This window comes from Podarcis pityusensis, assembly GCF_964106645.2.
Source record: "Podarcis pityusensis genome assembly, chromosome: 3".
NCBI classification, from domain to species: domain Eukaryota; kingdom Metazoa; phylum Chordata; class Lepidosauria; order Squamata; family Lacertidae; genus Podarcis; species Podarcis pityusensis.
In genome coordinates, this window is record NC_138026.1 from 17,265,058 (window position 1) to 17,286,369 (window position 21,312).

The 21,312-nt window shown below is 46.4% G+C and overlaps 1 long non-coding RNA gene across 1 annotated transcript in view; it reads right to left on the reverse strand.

Moving 5' to 3' along the window:
- Nucleotides 1-268: 268 nt before the first annotated feature.
- LOC308473672 overlaps nucleotides 269-21,312 on the reverse strand; it is a 63,659-nt gene continuing 42,615 nt past the window's right edge. The window contains exons 2-3 of the long non-coding RNA XR_013984175.1: nucleotides 4,606-5,485; nucleotides 269-808 (exon numbers count right to left, since the gene is read on the reverse strand). This is a non-coding gene — a long non-coding RNA (uncharacterized lncRNA). The remainder of the gene's footprint in view (nucleotides 809-4,605; nucleotides 5,486-21,312) is intronic.

The window sequence follows — 21,312 nt, forward strand, 5'->3', positions numbered from 1 at the left end:
GCTCTCCAACAAAGGTGACAAACCATAGAAGGATTTGAAAACAAAACAAACCACACGCATGTGGATAAACTCATCCTGCGTTTCAAGTTAGGCTCTTAGTTTTGCAAGCAGGGAATCTGACTGTTTGTGAGTGCATCCTTAAGTACATAATAGGTTATGAGGACGCTGTATAAACAGAGCGGCTGTATTTTAAAATTAAATATTAAATTAATCATTTCTATCAGCTCCAGACCGCAAGGAACAGTTGCTCTCTAATAGTTAAATGCCATTTAGATTTCAAGGGCTTTGATTTATTGGAAGAAACCTGCTGGGCAGAACATACTGTGGAGCTGATTAATGTCAGTTTCTGTCATCAGTTTCCACTTAGATTCTTGGCCAGCTCCGATATCTCCTCCCTTAAGGATCCAGAAAGAATTCAAGGCCTGATCCAAGAGCCTTTGCTGGCATGGGGTTTGCAGAATGTGGTGCTTGCAAAATCAAGAAGATGAATGGAAGTGGAATTTCATGTTCTCCACCGGACTTGTTTATGTAACTCATTTCTCTGGAGAAAGCTGTCCAACACTGGGACCACACCAGCAAGGGAAACAAATCAATAGCATGTTCACTGGGTTTGTTACAGATGTCTTGCATTTCCTTCACCGCTTTTATATGCTCCCTCGTAGGTTGTCAAAGTAGAAAATGTCTAGAGTAAGAACGCAGAGCTACTATTGCTGTCTAGATTTACATTCATCACTGGACTCGTACGTTTCCTCTTACAAATCAGTTGATTGTAAATGCTGATAAGATGAATAGACATCCGTTGCCTAAACTGAGTTAGTAAAAGAAAGAAGGGAGAGTTCTTTATGATTTGAAGTGTCGGGCTTCGTTAGATGTGTGCGCATGTTGTCTGAAAGTATTGGTTTTTCTTAAATATTATCTGTGCATACTTCTGCTCCTTATTCTTATTCGTTTACATGAAACTTAAGTTCTTAACTATATCAGGATGGCGTAATGTGGAAATAAGAGTCCCATCCTGCTATCAGTGAAATGTGAGCAGTAGTCTTATGGCATAGGACAAGTAAAGCTGATACGAAACAGAACATGCTAAACTCTGTCAATAGTTCACTCGACTGCCAAGAAACTGAATGAATCTGGGAAACGGGAGAGTGTTTGCCATGGGTGAAAAAGTTTGAAAAACTCTCTGGTAGTGATAACAATGTTGTTGCTTTTACCAAGTATATAGTGACTGGACAAAGTCCATGCTTGAAAGGAACTGTGCAACAATTGGCACACCCATTGACAATATTCATCTCTAAACAATCAAGCTGGTATTTGGTCACAGATGAGTATTTTTTGCCTGGAGGCTGTGTCGTAAAGTTGCAGACTTTGAAGCCCTGTACAAACACAACATTATTTGAGCAGCGGGACCTCTCAGGAACCACATCCATCACATTCTCTTAATACAATTTCCCAGGATCTGAAGGCAGTGCTGCGTTGATTAGCTGGTGCCTTTTACATTATGAGAAGGACCATCGCTTGGTGGTGGAGCACAGGAATTAAGTCCCAAGCTAGCATCACCTATTGTCTGAAACTCTAGACAGCCACCGCCTGTCAATCAATACCTAGACAATACTGAGTGAAATAGATAGATGCTATAAAAAGCAGACTCCATGAGCCCTCCTCCTGTTTTTACTTGTACATCCCCTCTTTTGATCTAAAACAGGGGTAGCCAAAGTGTCCCCCACCCAAGACGTTACCGGACTACAACTCCCACCATTCATGACTACTGGCCAATGTAGCAGATGGGAGTCAGAGTTCAGCAACATCCGCAGGGCATAAGATGGCTGCTACACCTAATTCATAAGGTCTCACAAGATGGTTTGTGGTTGTAAGCCATTTGAAACGCCAGAACACAAATTTAAACAATTACAAAAAACCACAGACAAATAAAACACCATGTTCAAACAGCTGAAGCAACAGCTGGCAAATAATAACTGATTAGTTAGACAGTGGAAAAGCTAGCAAGGAGAAAAGCAAGAATAGATTTCCTCAAATGTTCGCAAATAGCCTTTGGAAAAAGAGTGGCCTTCATCTGGTAATGAAACGCCAACAAGGAAGGGATGGGGTTCTATGGAGCCGCCATTTCAGAACAGGCCCTGTTTTAGATGACAGCTCTAGACCAGTCTTTCTCAACCGTGAGTCCCACCAAGGCGAGGGTCGGGCGTGGGTCTGCAATAACTCACAAGGTGTCAGTGAAGTTAACTCTTTATTCAAAGAAACCGAAACAGTGCAGGCCTAGGGATCACAGCAACCCTTCCCAATAGGTCTTGCCCCAATTAAGCAGTTGCAAGGACTGAAGGTCCTCACCTTCCCATTGCTCTCTAAGTTTCCTCCTCTAGTTCCTTCCCGAGCAATCTGAGACTCCATCAAAGCATCTGTCTTTGTTCTGCCCTCTTCATACCTCTTCTGGTTCTAGGAGACCAGCAGGGAGAGGAGCTGGTCACCACAGGAGAGGGAGACCACCTGGCTTCTTCAGCAGCCCGCCTCATCTCTGTCTCTTATCCCCCCTCCTCTCTAGCCTCCACTTCTGCCTCTGGTTCTGGACTACTCCCTGCCACAGCCTCTTCCTGCTCACTAAACCCTGTTCCCTCTTCAGCTTCTGAAGTCACAGTTATCCTTGTCCCATAGCTTATATGTCAGTTTTGTCAGTTCTGCATTTTGTCAGTTCTCTTTTTTCTCCCACAAGAATTTTTTTTTAATTAAGTTTCATACAAATAAAACATATACTGTAAAACAAAAGTAATATAAAAACAACAAAGATATATATAACAGCAAACACATAGACAACACAAATTAATTGATTAGTTAAAATTCCAATCTCATAAACGTATTATTTAACTTCCTCTAGTCCCTCCCATCTGAATTTCCTTGTATCTGAGTGTCACAGCTTTCCAATATCATTATTCGAAAACAATATTCCATTTAGAATCAGATTTCTTAACTTTCTTAAGATTATAGGTCTCATTTATTTAACTAACTTAATTTAATCCTAGGCCTGTTTAGTACTTTCAAGTAACTTCAAATTTTTAATATTACAATATTTATTCAAATAGTCTTTAAATTTCTTCCAATCTTCTTGATATTCCTCTTCTTTCTGGTTGCGGATCCTTCGGGTAAGGTCATCTAGCTTCATAAAGTCCATCATCTTCATCTGCCAATCTTCCACAGTTGGTAATTCTTGCATTTTCCACTTATTGGCTATTAAAATTCGAACAGCGGTTGTGGCATACAAAAATACCTTTACATCTTTCTTGGGCAATTCAGGACCTGTTATTCCAAGGGGAAAGGCCTCTGGTTTCTTTATAAATGTATATTTCATCATTTTTTAAAAATTCATTATAAATCTTTTCCCAGAAGTCTTTCACCTTGGGACAAGTCCACCACATGTGATAAAAAGTACCTTCCCTTTCTTTACATTTCCAACATAAATTATCACAATTATGATAAATCTTAGCTAATTTAACAGGGGTCAAATACCACCTATACATCATTTTCATTATATTTTGCCTTTTACATCGTACATGCAGTAAACTTAATTCCTTTCTTCCATAACCTCTCCCAATCTTCCATCATTATATTATGTCCCACATCTTGTGCCCAATCAATCATAACCGATTTAACTTGATCATCCTTTGTATGCCACTCCAACAACAAATTATACATTTTTGACATATTCTTGCCATTAGTGTCTAACAACTCCGTTTCCAATTTGGTTTTTTCTGTTGCAAAACCATTTCTCTTATCAATCTTAAATACCGTATTTTTCGCTCTATAACACGCACCCGACCATAACACGCACATGGTTTTTAGAGGAGGAAAACAAGAAAAAAAATATTCTAAATGAAACAGTGGATGTATGATTTTTGTGGTTCATGCTGTGGCCACAGACATGTGATCTGACGGTGAGTTTGGGGTAGCCCAATGCAAAAATCCTGAGGATCCATGTGGATCCATGCTTTGTAACCACGTTTTTGCACCACTGCGACCCCAGGCAACAGTGGGTGCGTGATTTTTTTGGTGCAAGCTGTAGCCATGGACATGCTATGTGATCTGATGGTGAATTTGGGGTGACCCAGTGCAAAAATCCTGGGGATCCATGTGGATCCATGCTTTGTAACCAGGCTCTCTGTCCATCTCTTCTCCCCACTCAGCGGCTCTTCTCCCGCTTTGCTGTTTCAAAGCAAGCAAAGCGAGCCACAGAGGAGGGAAGGAAGGGGAACCATGGATCCTCTGCTCACGACTGCAGCAGATCCCCCCGCCATCTGCAGGCATTCGCTCCATAACACGCACAGACATTTCCCCTTACTTTCTAGGAGGAAAAAAGTGAGTGTTATGGAGCAAAAAATACGGTAATTCATTCATTTGGTAGTACTGAAGCCAATTCACTGTACCGCCATATACCTGGAGGTCTCAGGGCTGTTCACAGAAAAGATCAACATAAAAACTACAAAATATATAATAAGAATATAAACAACAAGCCAATAAACCCCCTTTCCCGCCAAAAGAGCCACTGTCAGGGAGCATTATCAGCACAGAATGCTGATGCTGATGAGAAAGTCTACTTACATCTCCATCCACTTTCTCACTCCCTGAATGATCAAACCAAAGGAGATGGCTATGCCTCTAGAGCCCTAGTGACCAAGGAGCCAGCAGAGGGAGGTGTCACAATGAAGGGCGTGTCACAAGGACCTCCGCAACCTAGCAACCACCAGCACTCAACTGACACTACTCTCAGCTGACACTACCAAGTTTCCTTATATGGCTTTTAATCCAGGTTCAGTCCCAACACATTTTAAAAGGGCATTGGATGTAAATCAGTTTCCAGCATTCTTATTATCCAACTACTGTTCCCAGCATTCTTTGGGGGAACTGGTGTACTTTTAATGTGCGTTGGCTGTGCTTTAAATGTAGAATTTGGATCTGCCCTGAATCAACGCTCAGGGCATTCGGATGTAAGCCTGTTTTTGACTTGACAAATGCAGGAGGAGGCTGGGTGCACCCTAGGGGAGAGAAAACCGCTGCCACTCCTGTTTTAACATTACATTTATATATGCAGCCTATGGGAGCCATGAATAGTTTCAGCATAAAATGTAAATAGTTAGCATGCTGCTGAAAGGGGATTCAAATAACAGTAACCAACGCAGAAGACATTAATTATTCGGAAATGTCCCCAAATCATCATTAAAAACTCCCATGGTCAACAAAAAAATAATTATAATGCACTTATTCGCCTTAAGCCTATAATAGTAATGGTTATGCCAGTGCAGAACATGCCTTGGGAATTAATGGGGAGCTGGAGCTAATGGCTGATAGTTGCAGTGCTGGCCTCACCCATTCCCAGGCAGCCATTAATCCTCAGGAAATGCCCTGTGCCTCAGTCATTACCGATGAAATCTCTGCCTATTTTTCACTTGGTTTTATGTGCCTCGGCAGGATCCAGGAGTTCCTGTAGATTTAAAAGAAACAGAAACTAGTTGGGGAAAACAATCTATAGGCTCCTTCCCTCCTCGCTTTTGTGTTGTTCTGGACAGGCCCTTTAACTTTCGTTCTTGGGCTGTGGTAAGTAATTATTTGTGCCATGTTAATATGAGTTTTTCATTCCCACAGAGTCGGCGCCTGAGAATAATAGGGGCGAGAGACTCTGAGGTAAAACTTGTTTAGGGTGGTTATGTGAGCGCGCTTGGATACAAGCATGCGATTGAGGTTCCTTGTGTGGGCAAGTCCATGAAATGTACGTGTGCCAATGTATGGGAGAATGTGTAAGTATGAGGAAATAAGAAAATTAGGGCTAGTCGATATCTGGTTTTCATAGGGCTGCCATACGTCCAGAATTTCCCAGACATAGCCTGAATATGGCAGTTGGAAACAGTGTCCAGGCAGAAATCGCTGAAATGTCAGGGAAAATCTGGACGTATGGCATCCCATGGCAGAAATCTAGATTTTGGCGAATTTCCTTAAAAACAGCTCATTCCGTAGTTCCCTATTTCATTTTTTTGCAAGGAAAGCGCAACAATTTTAGGCAAAAGTTTAGTTTTGTGTCTGGATTTCCACTTTTTGAAATACAGCAACCCTAGTTTTCAACATCGTGATATATCACCAGCTAAACATCATGGTATACCGATATATCACAATATCTGAAATAAGGATGGAGCTATGTAGAGGCACTGGCTGGCTTCACAGTTTTTCCCAATTGTCATTTTTGCATAGCGCACGCACCCCACCCCCCATGATTCACAATATATTGCTAGGTCAAAAATTATGAAACTGATATCACGATACGGACTTCAAACCGGTTTTGAACGATATATTGATATATTGCCCAGTCCTAAAGAGAACAGGATGAACATGTGAGAATATCGTACATGGGTCATGGGCTTTTCTACAAGGGCGTCTTCCTCCTTTATCCACCATAAGTAATGTTTGTAGTTCCCCATTATTTTTTGCACGCCCACTGTAAGGTAAACTCTTTTATACTGCCATTTATGTATGCGCTCATACAGCATAAAGAACAGATCCAAGCGAGTCAGAAACAGCAGGAATCAACTGACCCTATTGCCTTTATATTCAGTAATTCAGTCTTTTTCTCTGTTGTGTGCTTTTCAAGGACATAAGTAATCGACTGTTATTTTCCCCCCATCCCCAGTGAGAATTGTGAACATTTAAAAGACTGTGATCTTTCTTTGTATGCTTTTTTTCATTCCGTCTTCGTTGAGTGCTGAGAATGCACACTACAGAGAATGCCATCCGCTCCGAATTCCCAGCGCAGCACGCTTCAATAAATGAACGACTAACAGCATAAACAATTATCAATTTCACATGTCCTCCTATGGTCCAAAATTGCACATATTGTTAAGCCTTGATGCTCAGATGCACCAACTTGGAATGACAGGCTCTCCCATTAAAACTGGGAAAGACCAATTTTAAGGGGATTACGCCGCTCAAAAACTGTAATCTGTAGTTTACAACAGCAGTATTGTTTTTTAAACCTAGAAGATGGAACAGCTGCATCATAAACTTATTAATTTCCTGGAGAGAATGCCGAGTGCTTAACAATCTGAAATAGGACAAGATGCAGTTACATAGTCACGTATGCCCATATTTAGTATATAAATGGGACAGGCAGCACCAATTTCTTTTAAGTGGTTGACTGTGTTGCCCTGCTCTTTGGAACTGTATGAAACTCTGCTGAGCTGTAACATATTTTATGGTCACATCACACAAGTTCATAGTAGGTCACTGCTCATAACAGTTCATTGGGGAGAGCAAATTTTCCATAGTGAACTCTTGTTGGAGAGGGTAGTAAACAAGAGTGTTGTTATGGGTGTAGTGTTCTTTTGTACAACTGTGACTTTATTCTTCACCTGTCCTCACCATGTATCTCAGGGATGGGCAATCTTTGGCCTTCCATATTTTTTGGGATGCCAACTCACTTCAGCATTAGCCAGCATGGCAAATGGCCAGGAATGATGGGAGTTTGCAATCCATCTTCTTCGGGGCCATGGGTTTGCGCCCCTGATCCCCCACCCACCTACTGTCCCAAATCCTAAGGTTTATTTATTTGTTTGTTTAATTTAATAAAAGTTATTTGTCAAAGAAAACCCCTCAAAGCAGTTTTCAGAAAAGAAGGTGGTAAAACGATGAAAAACAACAGGAAAAATAAACAAGGTTTACTGGTGGCATACATCAATGACCATGAAATGGAAGAATCTTGAACAACAGCTTTATTATTATTCAGTACCTATCCGAATATATACATTGTAACTACTATTGTAAGAGCTTTCCCTGTTTACCTCCTATCCGCACCCTGAGATCATCACCTGAGGCCCTTCTTCATGTGCTTCCTCCATGAGAGGTCTGGAGGGTGGCAACACAAGAAAGGGACTTTTCTGTGGTGGCTCCCTGTTTGTGGAATGCTCTCCCCAGGGAAGCTCGGCTGCCACCTTTAGGCGCCAGGTAAAAAATTCCTCTTGAAACAGGACTTCACATCCAATACCGTTTTAAATGTGTTGGGGGGGGGGTATTTGTTGCTCTTCATCGAATTTCCATTAAGTGTTTTGTGATTTTTATATTGTAATTTTATGTTTGAGCCGACCTGAAACCTACGGTTGAAGGACAGTATAAACATTAAATAAATAAGTGGAAGGAAATCAATTTTTATATATACAGTGGTACCTCGGGTTACAGACGCTTCAGGTTACAGATGCTTCAGGTAACAGATTCCACTAACCCAAAAACAGTACCTCGGGTTAAGAACTTTACCTCAGGATGAGAACAGAAATCACGCAGCAACGGTGTAGCGGGAGGCCCCATTAGCTAAAGTGGTGCCTCAGGTTAAGAACAGTTTCAGGTTAAGAACGGACCTCCAGAACAAATTAAGCTCTTAATCCGAGGTACCACTGTAAATCCAGACAGAGATTCATAAAAGTGAACATCAAACCTCTGTTTTTGAATTTCTCCTTACAAATCTTGAAAGTGACCCCCACCCCCAAACTGTATAGCACCATAAACATGTCATAACACCTCACCCATCGCTCTTGTTGCACAAATGCTGGAGTAAGTTCTAAATTGAGAATGGAATTTGTCATAGCTGTGGCAGAGAAACACCCCTACTAATCTTACTTATCAGCCCCATACCAGAGCATACGAACGCACTTGGATGAAGAGATATGAAATGTGCCAGTCTGTGGGTCAAGGCTGGAGGAGACATGAAAAGATGTTTGCCATTATAGCAGGATTACCGGATGAGAGTTACTGAGCAGAGGGTACTTGAAGCACGAGTCTGGTGTTGCTTGCTACATTTTCCCGCGCATGGTAGTAGCATTATTGACTTCAGGTCTCAGTAGCCTGGTGTTCACTCCCCATTGATGGGAACAGCTATGGCATGTTGTGCGTCAAGGTCCCCAAGACACCCCCAAATAAAAACACAATGACACTTAAATTTTGTTTAAGGGTTTTGGCATAATTTTGGCCACAACTTTCTTAAATTACAGCAACATGAGTGGTTGCTTAGGCATTGGTAGCACTAACTGACCCCGCACGGGGACAGTCTGACATTCGCACCCCTGCGAAGTCAGAAAGGGTAAGTCACCTGGGGAGAGAGACGGGATTGGGAACCATGCCTCACCTCTCCCCAGAATGCTCCCAGGGGCTTGCGTGGCCCTAGCCCCTTGCCAGGGGGTTCGGACAAAAGCATGGGGAGCCCCTGGGTTCCTTTAACGGAAAGCCCTTGCAGCAGCAGCAGCATTTTGGAGGGGCAGGCACAGCCAAATCCATACCCCTCCACCAACCAATTCCCAAACCAATGCCTAACCGCAACCTTACAAGTTGTGACGATTTACTACGCAGTAGGCAAAAATCAAATGGCACCAGCCAATCAGCCAAATGGACAAAATTCCTACCAGGCCCCTGCTCCAAAAGCAGACGACCCCATGACAGGCATAGCAAGGTCAAGCAAAGCAGCCTAACATTAGGGAGGGAGGGTGGGTGATTCGAAGCACGCAGCGAAAAGAAAAAGGTCGTTGCTGTGTGCAGTGTATTTAACAAATAGGGCTGTCAATCAATAAATGGCAACATAGAAATCTCCCCAGTAAGAGCCCACCCCTGCTTGAAGAAGGCCAAAACTCTTTTGCCCAGCAACAGTGAGGTGTCTTGTCAGCCCCCACCGCAACACGTGCTCTCCATGATGGAGAACATGCTTTCTTAAGCAAACCAAAACAGCCGCTGCCTTTGGAGCAAGTGCTGGGATCTCAAGGCCTCTGAGCAAGTCTGAGCACCTACCAAGAGACATCTTGCAGATTAAAACAGGCCTGCTAATGAGTTGCTTATTAGAACGATAAAAATGACATCGAGCGGCAACTCGGCCAGCCCTGATTTTGCACACGTCAGGGCTTCTGTAGCTCATGAGGCTTTTTGGCAGCGGCGGTCTTCCTTGTGGTCCAGAAGCTGAACAGAGCTGAGAGTTTGTGACGGATCTACTCCCTGACCTTAGCCAGTCTTCCAGAGAATCTACCCCAGGTTTTACAATCGGAAGAACTAGGGAATGGCTGGGCTGCGTGCTGTGATGTGAGCAAACAGAGAGATTAACTTTCTCGGCTATATAATTTTTTAAAAGTGTAACGGCTCTATCGTGCATAAAGGAGTATCTATACATTACACTGGTAAATAAATGCTTCTTATGAGTGTGTAGATGGAAGAAGAAGAAGAGTTTGGATTTGATATCCCGCTTTATCACTACCCGAAGGAGTCTCAAAGCAGCTAACATTTTCCTTTCCCTTCTTCACCCACAACAAACACTCTGTGAGGTGAGTGAGGCTGAGAGACTTCAGAGAAGTGTGACTAGCCCAAGGTCACCCAGCAGCTGCATGTGGAGGAGCGTGGAAGCGAACCCGGTTCACCAGATTACGAGTCTACCACTCTTAACCACTACACCACACTGACTCTTGTTTGCACAAGAGATTTGTTTGCACAAAACAGCAAGTGTGTGTGTGTGTGTGCTTGACTCTTCCCACATTCCCCAGCTACCCCTTCTCCAGCTTTTATTGGGATTATTTCTGGTGTTGTGGCCAATGGCCGTACGTGTGGGTGGAATGGCAGTGGGAAGCAATGTGGTGAAGAGATTGGCATGCCTGAAAACTGTTAGCTGCTTCCTCCTGCTTACAGATTCTCCCCTGCAAAGTGTGCCTCCCTTCCTTACAATAGCGTCAGGAGGCAAATGTGGTTAGGAGCTAAAAACACGAACCACACTAAAATGCAAACACCAAGGTGCACCTCATTTCTTGCAATGTGTCATTAATCCGTTGCTGCTGTGCAGATAAAAACTAATCATAGAATCGTAGGATTGTAGAGTTGGAAGCGACCATGAGGGTCATCGAGTTTGACCCCCTGAAATGCAGGAATGATTTTGCCCAACGTGGGGCTTGAACCCACAACCCCAAAATTAAGAATCTCATGCTCTACCACATGAACTATCCTACAAGAATGCCTCTTTTTGTTTTGCAGTCTGTTATGTACTGAGTTGAATAGGATCCAAAATGCAGCAGTCTGATTGATCCTAGAACAATAGGATTCAGAATGCAGCAGTCTGATTGGTCCACAGGAGCCACCCAGTGCAGCTCCAGGTGGAAGTGAATCCGCAACCTGATTGGCCTACAGGAGAATTCCGGAATTAGCCAATCACGTGGGGCCCATTGTGTAAATAATTGAAATATACTCAGAGTCAAGAGTGGATTTCATGCTCTTTATTCAGCTCATAGTGGTGAGGAGGAATGAAAGTTCCCCCAAAGTATCTGCTTTATATACATTATTTACACAATGGGCTGCACATGATTGGCTAATTCCGGGATTCTCCTGTAGGCCAATCAGGTTGTGGATTCACTTCCATCTGGAGCTGGATTGGGTGGCTCCTCCGGACCAATCATACTGCTGCATTGTTCTAGGACCAATCAGACTGCTGCATTCTGAATCCTATTGTTCTAGGACCAGACTGCTGCATTTTGAATCCTATTCAACTCAGTACATAACAATAATGTATATAAAGCAGACATTCTGGGGGAACTTCCATTCCTCCTCCCCACTATGAGCTGAATAAAGAGCATGAAATCCGCTATCGACTCCGAGTATATTTCACAGTCTAAACTGCCCATGTAGGGTTCTGAATACCTAAGACCCATGTGGCCTTGGTTCCAAATCCATAGATTCAGATGAATTTATTAGAGACCCTTGAAATCCTTAGATTGCATCCATGGCAATGGACATCTCTAACTCAAGCTGTTGCGAAGAAATCCTGTAGTCCTTCTGTGGGGTTGCAAAGCTAGCAACTTCCTGCGTAGAGGAGTACCGGCTTAAGACTTTGAGGTGTTAGGGGGGCTCAATATTTTGACTGCGGTGAGTGTTGCTGGTAATAAATCACCGCAATGGGGGAGGGGAGTTGAGGGATTATCTGAGCGCATGTACCTTCCTTTGCGATGAGGCACTTCGAACACGTGGCTCACACTCCCATAGACGGTGTAATCCTTCGCTTGTCAGCACTGTGCTGTGGGCTGGGTCTGGTCTTTATCATTCCGCAAACTTCCATCTGTCAAGGGATGCTTAATTTGCAGCTTATTTGCACGTTTACCCCAAGGCTGTCTAAATTTAAGAGCTGCCAGTTGTTGAGCCTGTTCAGCTGAGGGGAGCGAGGCGGTGAAGGGTGGGGGCGGAGGTTAGAGATCTGGCGTTTCAGCCACTATTTTGCCCGGTTTATTTTCCTTTAAATGTGAACTTCCCAATATGGCTCACCAAAGCCCTTGATCGTTATCCGAAGAAAGAGATGGGATGGCCAGTGTTCTGGTGATAATGAGTGCTGTAAGGGATGCCATTCGGAACTAATTCACAAGAGTGTGTGTCACTATATGGTCATTTGTTCGGCATTTTATGATGTTACCATTGTGTGGTGCTTTAATTACTTTATTTTACACCACCAAATATTGTGTATTGATCTTTTACCTGTTTGCTTTCACCTCCATGATTACGGCTAATGAGCACTCACACTTTACATTGTGGGTGCCCTTTGCGGGATTGTACCTGGTGCTACAATTCCCAGGGAGCTTACTGGAAAACAGGGGCTGGCTTGCCTCTCAGTTTTAATTTTTGGAGGTTCACACCCAGCCTCAGTAATCAAGTTTCTTGCTGGGAGGTGGGGCCAGCCCCGTTTATAAATAGGGGTGGAGCCAACAATAGCCAGGCAGTCAGCTCTGGAGATTCACCCTCCTTGCCCTCCCTTTGTTCCCCAAGCCACCCCAAAATAAACACAATTCACGCAGAATTTTTGTTTAAGTTTTTTGGCATAATTTTGGCCACAACTTTATTAAAATACAGAAAATGTGAGTGGTTGCTTAGGCATTGGTTCTGACTATCTGTCCCCACTCAGAGACAGAGTGACATCCGCAAGCCTGCAAAAGTCAGAAAGGGAAAACATTTTGGGGAGAAAAATGGAGCTGGGTGCTAGGACCTCACCTCTCCCCAAATGCTCCCAGGGGCTCTTGCGTGGCCCTAACCCCTTGACAGGGGTTTGGACAAGAGCATGGTGAGCCCCTGGATTCCCTTAACGGAATACCCTTGCAGCAGCAGCATTGGAGGAGCAGGCACAGCCAATCCATGCCCCTCCACCAACCAATTCATAAAACCAATGCCTAACTGCAACCTTACAAGTTGTGACGATTTGCTACGCAGTAGGCAAAAACCAAATGGCAGCAGCCAATCAGCCAAATGGACAAAATTACTACCGGGCCCCTGCCCCAAAGCAGACGACCCCATGACAGGCATAGCAAGGTCAAAGCGAACAACTCTAAATATAGGGAGGGTGGGCGGGTGATCCGATGCGCGCAGCGAAAAGAGGAAGCTCAACGCTGCGCGCAGGGAATATAAAGCTACTAGGCTGTCAGTCAGAAATAGAAACATTAAAATCTCCCCAACAACATAGAGGAGCCCAATCACAAACGTGGCCATCTAAACTTACCCGCCCAGCAACAGAGGGATGACTTGCTAGACCCCACCCCAACACGTGCTCTCCATGAAGGAGAACATGCTTTGCAAGTTAACTTTTTCTTCCTGTTTAGCAGGCGCTGCTACGGTCTTTGACTGGTTGCTGTTGAAGGATCAGAAAGAAATTTTCCTGCATTGGCAGGTTTTGTTTTCCACGCAGCAATTTCTCACAACTTTGGTGGTTATGGCCTTGGGTGGAATCCTTTAGTCTTTTCTTCCCTATATTGGGGCGTGGGGGGAGTGGCATGAAGTGGTGACTCACCCCCCTGCGGCGGCGATTCCAGGGTCCCCCTCTTAAAGGGGTTGTATATATATATATGGGTGTCACTGGCCATACGCTGAAAGGTCATCAGTGAACTACCCTGCGTTCGGGGATATGGGCTTGCTACCTGTTACACTTACGTCTCGCAGAGCACTCCCATATCCCATTTACCCTGATGAGCCCCAGTTCCCCCCGGCTGGGGGGCTGGGAGGGATACACGCCCAAGGCCTAAGCCAAGGTCTTCCTACATTTGGAAGTTTAATAAAGTTGTGGCCTAATTTTAATTCCATATAACGTTGTCAGAGTCTTTATTCCTTCCTTATGATCCCTGGGGGCTGGGGCTGTCGCCGCCTGGTCATGCAATGAGTTGCCCGTCTAGAAATACATAGAAGAAAACAAATGTTTGCAAAAGTGGTGGCTAACTTGGTAGCCCTACAAGTTGCTGTTGGGCTCCAACTCCCATCAGCTTATTGTAATTTCGAAGTGATTCGCAATGGCAAAGTAGCACAGGAAGAGTCATGAGTCACCACGACACAGCAGTAGACAGCTGTTTGCACAGGCTATTCCTCTCAACATTTTTTTTAGTACAGTAGCAATGTAATTTAAGTTGTGGTTTTGGCCTTCTGATAACATTGCATGAGGAGAAGGGCACAGAAATCAAATAATCAAATAACTGCCTTGCACATCAAAAAGGGAGACTTGCTCTACTGTACTGGTCATACTGGGAATGCTTAGTGTCAGGGAACTGCCATCGGAAGGAAGGGAAGTGAAAGGGCTCACACAGGTTGGGAGAGACTCAGCAGCTGAAGAGGGAACCAGTAGGGGGAGAGGAGCTGAGCTGAGGGAAAGTGAGCTGGAGGGATGGCTCAGAGACACTTCCAGCGAAAACAGTGGGGAGGTTTCAGGACCTCCTGTAGGGACACCCACTCCTCGCCGGAAACTGTCACGCAGAGAGTCCAGAAGACGTGTTTCCGTTAAGGAGCTTTTATGTTGGAAGCGATTCCGAAAGCAACCACTGTCGGAATCTGCCAGCGACTGACGGAGCCATGTTTAAGGGGCTCCGTTACAGACAGAGGTTTGCAAACTTGACCAAACTCTGAGGGACTAGGATTTTACACACAAGCAGCTCATCGTCCCATCACAGCATTCTGACAGTCTCCGTGAGCAGCTTGTGCAGGAGAAGGCATCATGAGCAACCCAGCCGGAACCGGAGAAGCAGGAGCTGGAGCGGGTCCAAGCCTGGAAGAAAGGTACCGGGTGTTGGAGGTCCAGCTAGCGCTGCAGACGGCGAGGCTTGAGGAGAGGAGGGCTCAGGATGCAGACAAAAAGGGGAAAGACACCCAGCTCGTCAGAAAGGTACCAGGATTGGTGCAGAAGTTTGGGGGGGAGCCCAAAGACTATCATGGCTTTCGGACAGAGATGCAATATGCCCTCAATCTGCAGTTTGATGAATTCCCTGACGAGGAATCACGAGTGGCTTTCGTGATTGGGCATCTTGAAAAGGGGGCGAGAGACTGGGTTAGACCCCTGATGGCAGCGAATAGTGACGTCCTAAAGGACACGATGAAGTTCTTTCGCGCCATGGATCTGATGTTTTCCAGCGATATTGAACAGGGAGTGGTCCGCAGACAGTTAATGGCTTGCAAACAGGGGAGCCGATCTGTCCGTGAGTACTGGACTGAGTTCACCATGTTGATCCATAAATTGGGGTGGGATCTATCGGCGGAACCCATTCAAATGCTCTTTGAAGAAGGGCTTTCTTCGGCTGTGAAAGACGAACTTTCCCGGGCGCCCAGGGCGGAGTCTATGGACCAGCTGACCAAATCAGCGCTGACCATAGGAGCGCGCCAGGAGGCGAGAGCATTGGAGAGGCGGGAAGGGAAGGGGGAACGTTGGAAGGAGTTCCGCATTCCAGACATTCCAGAGCCAACTTTCCCGCCGGCAGAGCCGATGGAAATCGGAACAGCGCGCGCGCGCGCAGTTTCAAAGCCCAGTGAGGGGGGAAAGAAGGAGGGAAAAGGCGCCCGGAAATGCTATCTCTGCCAACAGCCAGGTCACTTTGCCAGAGTCTGCCCCCAGAGGAAGGAATGGCAAGGGATGGTAGGAGCTGTGGAGGGAAGAGAGGAAGAAATACCGAAGCAAGTAAAAGCCAACGCCTGGCTGCCACCGTCGGGGCACAGCAGCCAGGCCAAAGAGCAGTGAAAGTGCCCACGCCAGAACCTCCTAAACCCGCCCTAGTGATAGAAGTGGCGCTAGAGCTGCCAAACGGACACCCTCTAAAGATAAAGGCGCTGTTGGACTCAGGCAGCTCCTGCAATTTCATGAGCAAAGAGTTTGCAGCTGAACACCAGATACAGACGATCCCTTTAAGCAACCCCCTGCAGATGACCACGATCGATGGCAGGGAGCTGTTGGGAGGAGAAGTCAGCTTGCAGACCGTCCCAATGATAATGAAGGTGGCAAGGCACACCGAACTGATAGCGTTTAATGTGGCCACCTTGGGAGGAGCTCCCATTATATTGGGGATGAGCTGGCTAGCGTTACATGATCCGCTGGTGGGCTGGCATCAGAGAGTGGTTTCTTTTGGTTCAGCACATTGCTTAGAACACTGCAAAGAGGGAAAGGGTTTGGCAGGGGCCCAAGCCACCCTAGCAGGGACTGAAGTAACGGAGAACGTGAAGGTACCACGACAATACGCAGATCTCCGCGACGTCTTCAGCGAAAGGGAAGCTGACCAACTACCCCCGCATAGACCCTTTGACTGTCAAATCAATTTACTCCCTGGGGCACAGCTCCCTGTAGGCAAGCTGTACGCCATGTCAGACAGAGAGATGCAGGAGCTAAGAGAGTTCATTGACAAGAACCTGAAGAGAGGGTTCATCAGAGAGTCCAGGGCGGTGGGGGGCAGCCCAGTGTTTTTTGTGGATAAAAAAAACACGAACAAGCCGAGGCTTGTGTGTGACTTCAGGGCCTTAAATGCAGTGTCAGAACCAGTGGCTTTCCCTATGCCCAGGATTGACGACATTTTGACAAGGGTCAGGAAGGGAAAGATTTTTACTAAACTGGACCTAAGGGGGGCGTACAACCTGATACGAATAAGGAAGGGGGATGAATGGAAAACCACCATGTTCACCCCTTTGGGGGCATTTGAATATTTAGTTATGCCCTTCGGCCTACAAGGAGGCTCCGCGTGCTTTCAATCGTTTATGAACCACGTCCTGGGGCCTTTGCTTTACAAGAATTGTGTGGCCTTCTTAGACGACGTGTTGGTGTATTCTGAGAATGAGGAGCAGCATGTGAGAGACGTCAGAGAAGTGTTGAGCAGGCTGCAAGCCAACCAGCTGTGGGTGAAACTGGAGAAGTGTCAGTTTCATACCAAGGAGGTGGAATTCCTGGGGTATCGCCTGTCAGACAAGGGATTGGCCATGGATCCCGGCAAGGTCCAGGCGGTGCTGGAATGGAAAACACCCAAAACAAGGAAGGATGTGCAGAGGTTCCTAGGATTTGGGAACTTCTATCGTAAGTTCATCCGAAACTTTGCCCACCTGACGGCGCCCATTACGGACTGTCTCAGCAGTAAGAAGAAGTTCGTTTGGACTGAGGAGGCGGAGCGAGCATTTGAGGAACTAAAAAGGGCCTTCGCCTCGGAACAACAACTCCTGCATGTGGATTTACAAAAACCGATGAGAGTGGAAACTGACGCATCAGACAGAGCGATTGGGGCGGTGCTTCTGCAGCCAGGGAAGGAGGAGTCAGAGTGGAGACCGTGTGCCTTTTTTTCGCGAAAGCTGAACAAATCCGAGAGGAACTACACGGTGTATGACCGAGAACTACTAGCCATTCATGAGGCGTTCCGGAGATGGAGGCACCTGCTAATTGGCGCACAACATAAGGTGCAAGTGTGCACTGACCACAAGAACCTAGAGTATTGGAGGACGGCACGAGTGCTCAACCAACGGCAAGTGAGATGGGCCCAGGAGTTCTCCAAATTTAACTTTGAGATTTGTTACGTGCCAGGCCCAGAGAACATTAGGGCGGACGCTCTCTCACGCAAACCTGAATATTTGGAGGGGGAGGGAGCACCCGAAGAGAGACATGTCATTCCAGAGGACCGCTGGGTGTGTGGGGCGGCATTGGTGGGACAAAGAGAACTGGTAGAGGAAACAGAGAATGATGAATACGCCCAGAATAAGCTCAGAGGTCTTAGGGGTGAGGGAGAGGAACCAGGGGGTTTCGAGGAAAGAAATGGAGCTTTGTATTACAAAGGGGCACTGTATATCCCTGAAGGAGACTTAAGGGGGAGGGTACTCAAGCAGTTGCACGACAGCCCCACGGCGGGGCATTTTGGACAACACAAAACCATGTGGTTGGTCACCAGGGAATTTTGGTGGCCTAAGGTGAGGGAAGATGTACGGGAGTATGTAAGAGGGTGTGAGCAATGCCAGCGAGCCAAAGGGGAGAGGCGGGCACCGGCGGGGCTATTAGAACCCTTACCAACCCCAGAACGACCTTGGGAGGCAGTGTCGATAGATTTTATGACTGATCTGCCGAAGTCCAAGGGGAAAACAGCCATCATGGTGGTGGTAGACCTACTAACAAAGATGTGCCACTTTGTAGCCTGCTCGCATGCAGTCACGGCGGAAGAGACAGCGAAGTTATTTGTAGAACACATTTTTAGGTTGCACGGGGTGCCATTGAGGGTGGTCTCAGACCGAGGAAAACAATTTACTTCCAGGTTCTGGAGGAAGCTCATGAGCTTACTGCAGGTGGAGGTCAACTTTTCGACTGCCCGGCACCCTGAAACCAACGGGCAGGCGGAAAGAGCAAACGGTGTCCTCCAGCAATACCTGAGGTGTTATGTCAATGACAGAGAGAATGACTGGGTAGAAAAGTTGGCGCTGGCGGAATTTGCCTACAACAATGCCGAGAATGTGTCCACAGGGATGAGCCCCTTCTTGGCTAATTATGGGTGTCATCCCAGGGGTTTCCCAGGGGGAGAAGGGGAGAGATGGAGCGTCCCGGCAGCCGAGCATTTTGTAGAAGAAATGGAAGCAATCCATCGTCAGCTCCAACTCAACTTAGAAAGGGCGAAGGAAGAATACAAGAGGCAGGCAGACAAGAACCGAAGGGAAGGTGAAACCATAAGGGTGGGAGATAGGGTGTGGCTGTCAACCCAAGGGTTGCCGTTCAAAGGAGGTTGTAAGAAATTAAGACCCAGGAGATTGGGTCCCTTTGAGGTCATTCAACAGGTCAACCCAGTGGCTTTCAGGCTCCGGTTACCCAACCACATGAAACTGCACCCAGTATTTCACAGGTCGTTACTGTCACCGTATGAGGGGGGACGAGAAGGGATGGCCACTCGGGGACCGGTCATAGAAGAAAGGGAATGCAGCAGCCATGTGGCAGAAATCCTCGACGCCAGGTGGAAGGGGGATCAGGTGGAGTATTTGGTAGCGTGGGAAGGAGAACCGGAGTCAGAAAACACTTGGGTAATGGCAGAAGATATCAATGACGAGGTATTGATAGAAACGTTCCATCAAAGGTTCCCAAGGAAACCTCAGCCTGTGGAGAGGTTCCGGAGGGAATACTTTGGGACCACCGATGAGGAGGAGGAGTTGGAAGGATTCTCGGACTCGGAAGGGGAAGGGGAGATGGACTCTGAGGAGGAGGAGTACTTCGAGACCAGGAACCGCAACAGGTGGAGAGAAGTGTTCGGGACATCGGAAGATGAAGGAAGTTCATTCCGGGGTTTTGCCTCCTCACCGCCCGTAGAGGAGGGGGCGAGAGGGGATGAAGGGGGCCCTGGAGGGGAGGTGGATGTCAGGGAACTGCCATCGGAAGGAAGGGAAGTGAAAGGGCTCACACAGGTTGGGAGAGACTCAGCAGCTGAAGAGGGAACCAGTAGGGGGAGAGGAGCTGAGCTGAGGGAAAGTGAGCTGGAGGGATGGCTCAGAGACACTTCCAGCGAAAACAGTGGGGAGGTTTCAGGACCTCCTGTAGGGACACCCACTCCTCGCCGGAAACTGTCACGCAGAGAGTCCAGAAGACGTGTTTCCGTTAAGGAGCTTTTATGTTGGAAGCGATTCCGAAAGCAACCACTGTCGGAATCTGCCAGCGACTGACGGAGCCATGTTTAAGGGGCTCCGTTACAGACAGAGGTTTGCAAACTTGACCAAACTCTGAGGGACTAGGATTTTACACACAAGCAGCTCATCGTCCCATCACACTTAGCTGTTCATAAATATATTATTCGTAGTAAACCATAGGAGATAAAATGAACGTAATAAATATTTAGCACTTACTATTTATTCAATATTTGCTTTTTAAAAAAAACAGCTCATGAATCATTCAGGACACATCTTAGATGATATTATATACATATTTCAGTGTTCTTTAAGGGGCTGGTATACAGACATGATTTTATAACACAATTAAGTTGTTGTATAAATCAGGAATGTGGTCCTCCGTGTGTTGTTAGACTCATGGTTCCTCACCCCATTGTAAATTATGCAACACATATATGTGCGGGCGCACAGACACACTGGTAACCCTCCAACCATGGAATGATTTCTGTGAGCTGATGTGTGATGTGAATATTTTTGGGGCAAAATAATAAATCCAAATTACTACTGGGGGACCTTGTTTGGTAAACAATTATTTTTATTTAAAAAAATATTGATTCATTCACACAAGCTATATCCACAAGTAATCACTTATGAGAACCTTCTTGAGAGCAGTCCTAAAAATCCCATCATCACCATCATCATGATGTGGCATGCCTTAACTCCTTGGTGAACAACTGTATTGTTTTTGTAAGCCGCTTTGAGGTATCATTACAATCAAGTGGGATAGATGATAGATTGTGATGGCCTGGGACTCGGGCTCAGACTCGGAACCAGAAGAGACTCTGCACCAGATCCTTTGCCTCAGGCATCACCTGAACCAAGTCTGGGGCCTGATCCTGAAGTGTCCCAGTCTGCAGAGTTCCCCTGCAACAAACACCAGCTGGGCCGAGTCAGGGGCCTGAGTCTGTCCTGGCTCCAGATGTGGGGGTTACCTCGTTGCCTTCAGCTGGGCCATCATTTACAGATGCTCCACTACCGGTTTGGTCAGGAGAGGCTGAGGCGCCCTCTTGGTCTAGTAACCCACCGATGTCTCCCGAGCTGCAGAGACTAAGGTCTGAGAGAAGGAGAGACCTGGGTACTCGCAGGAGGAGTGTTCGCCTTCGGGCGAAACAGGGAGGTGAGTCACTGGGGGGGATCAGGACTGGCCGTTACCCCAACAAAGATAAAAGGCTGTCGGACCCCATCCCAGGTTGCGGGAGCAACATTGCTGTATGCTAGATCCTGCCTGAGATCCTGTACCTGTCCTTGCCTGTTATCCTGCCTCGTGTCCTGCCTTGACCTGTCGGACTAACTCCGAGCGGAACATTTGGATTCTGGACTGGACCTGGACTATGTTTCACAGGTTACCTCCGGGCCCAGCACATA